This window comes from Perca fluviatilis, chromosome 4 (genome assembly GCF_010015445.1).
Source record: "Perca fluviatilis chromosome 4, GENO_Pfluv_1.0, whole genome shotgun sequence".
Taxonomy (NCBI): domain Eukaryota; kingdom Metazoa; phylum Chordata; class Actinopteri; order Perciformes; family Percidae; genus Perca; species Perca fluviatilis.
This window is the reverse complement of record NC_053115.1, coordinates 38690053-38700887: the sequence shown is the minus strand read 5'-3', so window position 1 is coordinate 38700887 and position 10835 is coordinate 38690053. Positions and strand designations below refer to the sequence as shown.

The window sequence follows — 10835 nt, the reverse complement described above, 5'->3', positions numbered from 1 at the left end:
GGGTACCCTTTTGGCGTCATTTTTCTGATGTACAGTATGTCATTAGTTTTTCTGGTATTTGATCATGATGATGGCACCAAAGTTAGAGAATCACAAAAATGATTAGATTTTCTCCTGATAAGATATTGAATGGATGTTTGAAATTTCATGGCAATCCATCCAATAGTTAGGTTTTTCAGTCTGGACCAATGTGGTGGACCGACCAACAGACCAAACACACAGTAAACCGGCCGAAAACACTTGCAGGCTAGTTGAATTGACTAACTCAGACCGAATATTTGAATTAATGTTAGGGCTGCACGATAGTTTTTTCATCGTCTACAATCGTGATGTGTGCATGCGCGATAGTCACATCGCAGGACGTTGTGATGTTGACGCTAAAACTTTTTTGCTGCTTGATAGAAAAGTAAACTTTCACCGTTCTCATTTTACATGATTGTTACCGGCCGACCCTTCCCCTTCAAGACAGGTGGACATGTGGGCAACGTGTGTATGTGACGTAACGTTAGCCCGACGGAGTTTGTTATGGGAAGTGAGGCTCTCCGTGTGTAGAAAATCACCGTAAGCGACAGCTGCCACTAGGCTTGCACGATAAATCATTATAAAATTGCGATCTCGATTCACCCTGTTCACGATTACATTTTTAAAAGACTTTAATTTAAAAAACAAATGTGGCCTTTATTTTGGTAGGACAGCTCTCACAAAGTTCAGGGCTTCCCCCTCCGCAAATGACAAAGCGCATTTTAGTCACGTGTTTCACTCGTTGAGCGAGCGCGGTAGTTTGGAAATAAACCAAATGGATATTGATGAAACCCAGGTACTAGTGACGACTCGTCACTGATGAGAATCAGCCGGCCACTCAGTCTCAAACCGAACTCTTTCCGAAAAAAGGCTCGCATTCGGTGGTGTGGAAGTATTTTGGATTCAAGCAAGACGAAGAGGGTCAGTCTGATGTGATTTGCAAGGCATGCTTTGCCCTCGTTTCAGCACCGCAAGGTAACACCACAAATCTTTACCAGCACCTCAAACGTCGCCACAAAGTGCAATATGATGAAGCTGTACAAGACAAGAGGTCTGAAAGATGTTTCAATTAGCCTATTTACAGCTATGTTCATTTTTGGTAACATACTTGAATGGCCAGTTGAATGTTAATTCTATAAAAGGCAAGCAGTTAAAGAGTGTGCTAAGAAATCATTCTGTTTTTGATACTGTACTTAAATTGGCAATTGACAAATTCCATTTCTCTAGAGACTGAAGCTGTAGCTGCAGCATGTGGATTGACATGTTTTAATTATGTAAAGACATGTTCAAGGAGTTCTGATCAGCCTGTATCAGGGCCATATTTAGTTCAATGTGTTATATGTCACTATTTTTGGTAGCCTACTGTACTTAAATGGCCAGTATATACTTTATTTTCTTTATTAAACTCTAGGTTTACAGGCTTGTGGTGATGCGCAATGTGCTATAGGTGCCAAAAAAAAGTTTTGGTGTGTCATGGTTCATGTGTGCAATTAACATTATACTTTGCGAGGAAAAATCATGGCAGAGAATCGTGATATCAATTCTAAGCTAAAAAAATCGTGATTCATATTTTTCCCTGAATCGTGCAGGCCTAGCTGCCACTGACAGTGATGCACATGCTTTTCCATGAGTAGTGAATCTACAATAGTCAGTGTTTTATGTACGCTGCAAAGACGAACTAAATCACCTGATTAACACAACGTTGTCACGACGTCTCCCGGTCATTTTTCACCACAGAAAGCTGCTACCAGCCAGGCCAAAGCTAATATAGTTAGCCTAAAGAAAAAAGGCGTCCGTCCCAACTAATGTTACGGTTTGGAGCCGCGACGCTGGAAACGTAACACTAATCTACAATAGCAATCTGTGTCTGAAATAACATAATTTACACTGATTTAAGTGCTCTTGGATACACAGTTTGTTGCTAGATTGTGACATGCAAGCTCTGCATGCACAGCAGACCAACAATCACAATCAATGTTGATCAATGTATGTAGTCAACCAAAGCAGGCCCCGCTAGTCGACCACAACCGGAAATTTAGAGGAAGCAACTTCAATGCATTATTAATATCATTCACTTTAGCCTGGATTGATAGTATTATACAGTATGAATACAATGGTGTCAAGTCAGTCAACCAGTGTACTGAACTACCTAATGTCCCTCTCCAACATCTCTTCAGAAGACTAGTCACAGCGCTTACTTGCTTTGGTGTTTGTAAAGCATTAAAAGTTCATTAACAAAGACTGGTTCACATAAGAAAAGTTCCTTTTTCATGTTTATTTTCTATGTAGATGCACTCCCCTACAAAATCACCCCAGTAGTTGAGAATAATTTAGTATTTCTATAGGGCTATTTATGTCATCTTGTAAAAATTACAGTCTTTTTTTCATATGGCAATATATATCGCAGGAAAAGAAAATATCACAATTTTTTTCCAATATTGTGCAGACCTAATTAATGTTTTTGCAAAGAAAAAAGATTGGGGATTTCCTCCTCATTTGTATAACTTAAATAGATTTTAGTACACTGAGATTCATACTTGCTATGGAAAAACTCAGGAGCAGCTATACTTCTGGACACATGAAGGTTCGGGAGACTTTGATGACTGAGGGTGTATTTACACTGCCTGCATCGGCAGTCAGACGGTCCGGCAAAAACGCAGGTCTTTCCATTCATATTTAGAGGGGGGTTACGCAAAACAACAAGATTTGGGTGACATCAATACCTCTTTTCGCCGACCTTCAAAAGGACTCCCGAAACACAACATTCCCTTATCATGCAGCAGCCTAGACTCTCTCAATCTCTAGAGACACATACATTTATACTTCAACACAAGTTAGGTGGTTATGGTATGGCCCAATAGAGGTCCTCGTCCCATTATGTGTGTGACCTAGGAATGACCAGATGTTATTTAAGTTTGTCCCCTTGTCTCAACTTACCAAACAATGGTGTTTCTGGAAACGCCACTATTTTTTGCAAGATTGTACATTTACTAATTTACATACTAGAGCCCGACTGATAGGAAGGATTTTTAAGGCCGATATCGATACAAATATTTAGTGATTTAAAAATCCGATATTCCGATATATCGGCCGATATATATTTTAAAAACAAAATCCAGAAACGCGTAACAAAACATAAACAGATTTCCTTAACATTAGTTATTTGTAGTTATTTATGAGTCCTCACTAAAATAATATGATAATGCAGTTTAAAAATAAACTAGTTTGTTTTATGGTCACAACAGAACAGAGGAACATTAAAATATATTAAAGTTCTGATAAATAAAATGTATAAAAATACAAACTTAAGATATGAAACTTAAAGTCCTTTGAACAGAAACACAATAAAAAAATAAATTAAAAAAATCGAAGAGTGTTGCCAACAGGGACATTGTAGACCGCCCTCTGGTGGACAAACTATGCAACGCCAACACTCAATAACATGGTTGAAGGGTGTTTCAGCTGTTTTTATTTTATTTTTAAATATTTATTTTTCGGCCATCATAAATGCCGATACTGATAGTTTGGAAAATGCCTAATATTGGCCGATAATATCGGCCCGCCGATATATCGGTCGGGCTCTATTACATACATTATTCTAAAAACATGTACACACACAAACACGCACATATACTAGATATCTAAATATGCATAAGCACACCCCTGAATCCTCTGATGATTGCCAACCAAACTACATATAAAGTCTTAGCTTTAGCAACATTGTTGGTGTCCCGGTCTAAATGCGTTGACTGAGGTAAGTACTGTGGAGTCATTTGGCTTAAAATATGTCACAGTAGAACTGATGGCGGTTGAAAAAGAAAAGTATTGAAACAAGATTGATGTTAAACTGTTTATCAGTTCATTCATGTTTCTTTGAACATTTCTGTACTTCTCTGTGTTCTGACACAACTGAGACATAAACTGCATAACCATGTTGGAATTTGGTTGGTTGGTTCCGTATTGTCCATGTCTACAAAATGAAATGAAAGCAAACGTAAGATATGCTTGCACAGGCCTATTGCTTGTTTGTGGTTTATTTTAATTTTTATTGGTACAGGTTTAATGTCGTTCTTTTTTTTTCTGTTTCATGACAGTTTATACTTTATGTTCTCTATCCATAGATTGCTCAAACACAAGTCTGTATGAAGCAAAGAGTAGATATAAGTTGGGTCAAAAGCTCAAAATAAACAATTTGACAAAACATGACACTCTAATTTTACATAAATGATTTTATAGCAAAAAAATGACTGCATCTGCTGCTTAAAGGACCTTCAAACAACTATTTCAACAGTGATAAAGAGTATAAATCATACGCCAAATAAATTATTTCCATTTTTGGCCCAAAAAGAAGAAGAATGAAATGATTCAAACTTCCATTGAGAGGATGTCCCCACAGTGTTGAATGATGGGAGAAAAGCGTAAGAGTTTTTCAGTGGGCCCTCTGCAGTCTACTCAGTGGTTAGATTGAAGAGGTTTAAATTGTGATTTGTCAGTTCATAACTCATATTCCAATAGTGCTTAACAGGGATGTTATTTTTTAGGTACCGGTTTGCAACTATGACGCGCATCCATCCCTTCATGCAAACGCACGGTTAAACTGTGGCTCCTTTGGAAGGTTATGTAACCACTGTTCCTATGGTGTCATATTTACATACATTAGTCAACTATAACTACAAAATGAAAAGCTATTTTTGCTGCCCTGTAATCTTTACTAGTTAGTTATGGACTAAGAAAAATGACTCAATTAAATGGCTGCTCAAAAACTACTGCTGGTGGAACGTTTAGGGTGGAATGTTTTCTTGCATGTTACTCAATGCATGAGTTGACGTCTTGAATCAAATAACACACCTATCACACTATGTGATATCACTCATGTCACACTATGACAACTTTGACCATTACATTTGTTTTTATTGTCTCTCTTGCATGACACACACTTAAGTGATGATTGGGTCCTCAAGCAATTTAAAAGATATGAATTACAACCGGATTATGCAAACTGAGAATATTTTATTCTCACACAAAAAGAAAGTGTCGTTCCAGAACGCTCCGGCAGCACTAAACCCCTGGTGCTAACTCCCCTAGACTAACCTACTCTATTGTGAAGTTTGAAGAAGAGCTTTGCTAAAGCAACATTTTGCCTGTTAATTCCAGCTTGTAACAGGCTGCATTATTTCGCACTTGACACTAAAACAGGAAGCTGTTTCTGTTTAAATTTGCACACATTTTGATGCTAAGCTTCCAGTTTCTTTAACCAATGACAGCTGATTTCTTTTCTTCTTATTCAAATGTTGCTCAGAAGGATCTTTGTCTGTTTCTGCCCTTTCAGTTGTCAGTCTGGTTTAGCCATTGTACAGCGTTTTGTTCTCCATGCACAAAACAAACCCTTCATACCAAATAACATTTATCTCTACCCAACCAAGCTTTTGTGGCAAGAGTTTCTGAACCTTTGGACGGTAGGGTACAATTAAAAAATGTTTTTGGGGAATTTGGATTTAAGGACCGCAAAATGACATTGTCTTATAATTGGGTCTATACTGCAATTCCTTGAACTCCATAATAATATTTTCTCCTTTATTAGATCTTCAGCCTTCAAGAGATGAACGTGTCATCTGCCAATGTCATGTGGTTATAGAGTATCGAGACTCCTTTACCAAAGCTGTGACCAAGAATGTGATTGTCGTGGTTCTTTGCATCTCCATCAACTACATCAATGCAGGCCTCATCCAAACTTTTCGTAACCACCAGGTTTGATATTCCTTTAACTAAATTAAAACATAAATGAAAGATTTACTGAAGAATTATGTTAGACCAAGTGTTTTTGGGCCAGGTCCCAGTCCCGACTGAAACTTCAATTTACAAATGAAGGTAGTGCAAAATGCGAAAGCTTGTAGACCTGATGTGAGCCCTTGTAGAATACGATGTGAGAACTTGCAGAACAAAAACCTGAATTTGTATGTTAAAATTTTCACTTGCAACATTTACTCATTTTTTTTTTTTTAACTGAAGTCCATTTTCCATCAGAACCATTACAACCTCTTGAATCTGTCACTGGCGAATCTGCGTGCCTTGACTTTTGCAACACTAGTTTGTACCTGTGGACTTAGGCTGTGGATCTCTCAGCGAGCAGAGCGGGGAGAGCAGGGTTTCTATCGCCTCATGAGGGACAACTGTGTCAGACTCATTTAGGGTAGCATGGAAGCTTGGTGGAATTAGCAAGCTAGCGTTATTTAACTAGCCAGCCGGCATTCCTCACAAAGAATCGCTGAGTAGGGTTGGGTAAAGAAACCCCGTGCTAAAATGGCACAGGTTCCTAAATGACTGGTATGTACTGGACCAAATAGCAACGAGGATTTCCTTGCCTCATTTTGCTGTCACTGAAATCCCTGCGCTGCCCTCTGGTGCTCCGAAACTGATGTTTCAGGACACTTAAGCATCGCTGCATGTGACGCTAGTTAACACTACACTTGGCAGCAGCCTACCATTAGCTAGTAACTGGCTAATCATGGTTAAAATGCTGACAGCTAAACATGTGGCTGTATTTCACTGAAAAGGATTCCAACACCGGGATGTACAACAGTCTGCAGCTAAAGACACAGAGGAGACTAGCTGCACCTTGAGACACCATGGACAGCTGCCGGAGTTGGAAATAAGAAACAACCCTGACAGGACATGGAGATGCATTCAATGCATCTTGTAAATTCATGGTGCAGTCAAGTGCACCTCAAGAAACTCAAGCTGTTGATGTAAAGTACCCTTCTGCCATCTAGTTGTTCTTCTTTTTTTGTTTTTTAACAGCAATTGTATAGTTTAAGTTTTTTATTTTTTTTATTTGACCATATGGCCTTAGCAATAAACAAGCCGGTCTTCAATGTTGCTGACTGTTGTTCTGTGCCCTTTTTTTTATAGTATCGGTTTAGGCACCATTCTAAAAACTATCATTTAGGCACCGGTATCGGAAAAACAAACAAACAATACCCAATCCTAATCTCTACAAGTTTTATTGTCTCGTGATAAATATTGTCATAGTGTCCAACTCATTTATGCTGGATTTAAAAGTATTCATCGATAAATAATTTCACAACAGATTGTCAGAAATGGAACAAACAATAAGTTAATGTAATCATCAAGCCGATATTTGCTAATTTAATGTATAATGCTTTTCTACATTTACTGTAGAATAAAAACATTCACTGCCCTCCTGTGTGCACTTTTTTTTCATTCCCCAGATCTTCTACATGAATCCGCGCTACATCCTTTTTATTCACCTGGTGGTCAACGACATGCTCCAAGTGACGCTGACTGTCATGCTGTTCATCATCAGCTACACCCTCTACAAAATAAATGTCTCCGTTTGTGGCACTTTCATCCTGCTTGCTCTTTTCGCCACTGAAAACACCCCTCTGAACCTGGCTTGCATGGCGGTGGAGTGCTACATCGCCATCTGCGTCCCCCTTCGCCACATGCAGATCTGTACTGTCAACAGAACTTTAATGCTGATTGGTTTAATCTGGGCGACAAGCATGTTTTCTGTTCTTCCTGATCTGTTCATGACTTTGGCCACAGAGCCACGAGACTTCTTTCATTCCCAAGTCTTCTGCCTCAGGGAAACTGTCTTTCGTAATCCCCACATTATCAGGAAGAGGGACATTACCTATATAGTGTATCTGGTTATAGTTTGGTTTGTTATCTTTTTCACTTACTTCAACATCCTGTTCACTGCTAAAACAGCTAGCAAAGATGCTAAAAAGGCCAGAAACACAATCCTCCTCCATGGGTTTCAGGTGCTGCTGTGTATGGCAACATATGCGGATCCCCTGTTAAGATCTGCTTTGCTGCAATGGTTCCCTAAAAACTATGCAGACTCCTTGTTTGCTTGTTATATTATTATACAGGTCCTGCCACGATCCATTAGTCCAATCATCTATGGCGTACGCGACAAGACTTTCAGGAAGTACCTGAAAAGGTATCTGTTGTGTAAAATGAGCCACCAGTAAGAATCACTTCATGGAGTATAATTTCAAAAACATTTAAAACCTTTACATGGATGCTCGAACAATGATTTCTTCAGACTTCACTCTGTTCAAGTTAGAAACTACTATGTTTGGTCAAAATTGAGTTACTGAGCCTTAAAACCCTCACACATGCTTTCATTACCTCCCATTTGGACTACTGCAATGGAGTCCTTTCTGCGGTCCCCACCAAAACCCTAGACAGGCTCCAGTATGTCCAAAAATCCGTCGCCAGGGTCTTCACCCACACCAAGCCATGGCAGCACATCACTCCAACCCTCATCCACCTTCACCGGCTCCCAATTAAGTCCTGCATCAAATATAAAATCCTCCTTCTCACCTACAAATCCCTCCATGCCCTGGCCCCACAGTACCTCTCCAACCTTCTCCATCCATACACCCCACCCCGAAACCTGCAGTCCTGAGATGCTGGCCTGCTCTCCATTCCCCACACCAGACTCTGCACCGAATATCAGATATCCGAAATGCTACATCCTTGGACATTTAAAAAAAAAAACTCCTGAAACACCACCTGTTTACCACAGCCTACAAGTCCCTTAGTATAGCCACTGTAATTCTGTAAAGTGTCATTGGGTTTCATGAAAGGCACTTTATCAATAAAAGTTGTTCCTTTTTTCTTTAGAAATTATGAAATCATTGAAAATCTGTTGTTTAACTAACGGTGTCCAGGCTAGGTATCAAACCTCCTTAATATTAACCGATATTATCGGCCGATATTAAGCATTTTCCAAACTATCGGTATCGGCATTCATAATGGCCGATAAATGAATATTTAAAAAATGAAATAAAAACGGACAAAACACCCTTCAACCATGTTATGAGTGTTGGCGTTGCATAGTTTGTCCACCGGAGGGCGGTCTACAACACCAACAACAAGTTTGTATTTTTATACATTTTATTTATCAGAACTTTAATATATTTTGATGTTCCTCTGTTCTGTTGTGACAATAAAACAAACAAGTTTATTTTTAAAACTACTCTACCTTTGAGAAAATGAAAGCTCAGATGAGCCGTTCTGGAATCTTGCTTGTTATGAGGTCATAACAAGCAAGGTTACCTCCCCTTTCTCTGCTTTGCCCGCCCAGAGAATTTGGCCAACCCATGGGAGAGAGACATCATGGCTTTCAAACGAGAAAAGTGGCAGTTGGTCAAGGCCACACCCCCACCCTCCACCTTGTCCCACCCTCTCTCCTCCTCAATAGCTAGAGACACAAAAATGGCACATCCTAAGGAAAGCTCATTGTGGGACTGGCTCTAGTGGCTGTAATTCTGCACCAAGGCTGAATTTCGGGAAAGAGACTTCAGATATAGTATTAGGGGACCACTAAGGTCTATATAAAAGCATCCAAAGAGCACTATGTCATGGGACCTTTAAATTACCAAATATTTGTATCGATATCGGCCTTAAAACTCTTTTATCGGTCGGGCTCTATATCATATCTACTGATACAGTAGGTGGCATTGAATGCTTGTTCATATTTCTTTTTCTGGACTTTTTCCCCCTTAATCGTATCCCCAATAATTCAGATTTCAGAAAAACAGATTCTCATTTAAGTCAAATTTTACACCTGATTGTGGTATTTGTCACTTGTGTTTTTTTCCACCCACTCCTAGAAAGCCTTTTATCTTTGCAATGAAAGGTTTCTGTAAAAGAAACCTGTTCATATCAATTTAAAGTAACTGAAATTGTATTTTCATTCCACACCAAAACATTTCAAACAATACCAAGAACTATTTAAAGCAACACCAAAGATTATTTTGTACCTTAAAATAATGTTTCAAAAATTGTTTCAGTGGTTCATCCACTCGTAACAGGGTGAACAGCACTTCTGCATTCGCTTTGCGGCCCTCTATCGGCTATAACCGCACTATGCAAGTTTGCCAGATCGGGTAGTGGATCTGTAGTTCGAATGAGAATGGTAAGGGACAATTCCGCTTCCAACCTATAGGAGGACTGAAGAGGAAAAGTATCTTGGTGTTGCTTTAAATATTAAAACACTGAAATAATACTTTCATTTGACCTGCAGGGTGAATTCTGTATTGAATTCATAAAATGAATTTTATATATTGCCTATTATAATTTAATCACAACATCTTGTCCCTTTATGTGTGGAATGTTAAACATATGATTGTCCATGGAAACCGACGCTTTTAAGTTTATGATTTATGATTGTGTCGATGCAGATTTGCAACTTTCTGAAAATTTAAATTTGTGCTTTCAAGAAAGCAACAACATTCCTACATCTACTACTCTCATTCATGCATAAACATGTAAACATTTATGCAAACGCCCATCTGAGGGATTTGCCACCAGGCCATATATCAAGTTTGAGATTTCCTGGAGTCAAACTGTTTGTGTCCTGTTCTTCATGCATTAACTACGGTAAGTACCACCTGCTGTGAACTGATGACAGATTTTGAACTGTGCTCTGACTGGAATGATATTTTATCATTGTGGCATACAGAATACAAAGATGCAGGTTTCACTTACACAGGCCATTCTGTTTCTTTTGATTGTTCAATGTGAATGTTTTTTTACATGTTGTTTTTTATTTTAAGTTAACAAATTTTCAGAGCACCTTTTTAAATCAGTTCAAAGTAAAAAGAAGAAATTTGTTCCTACTTTAACTGAAACAGACTGTTTAAAATACATGACTCTTCCGACTCTTATTAATCCTACAAACAATATTAATAACAAAATGCTAAAGAACAATATCTTGATCTGCAATTTGTACTCAGTGTTAACATACATTTTTTTCAGGGTTTGGAAAGTGTCCAGAC

The 10835-nt window shown here is 38.7% G+C and overlaps 1 pseudogene; it reads left to right on the top strand.

The window, feature by feature from the left end:
• Window positions 1-5620: 5620 nt before the first annotated feature.
• On the top strand, window positions 5621-8018 carry LOC120557977 (annotated as a pseudogene).
• The last annotated feature ends 2817 nt before the right edge of the window (window positions 8019-10835 follow it).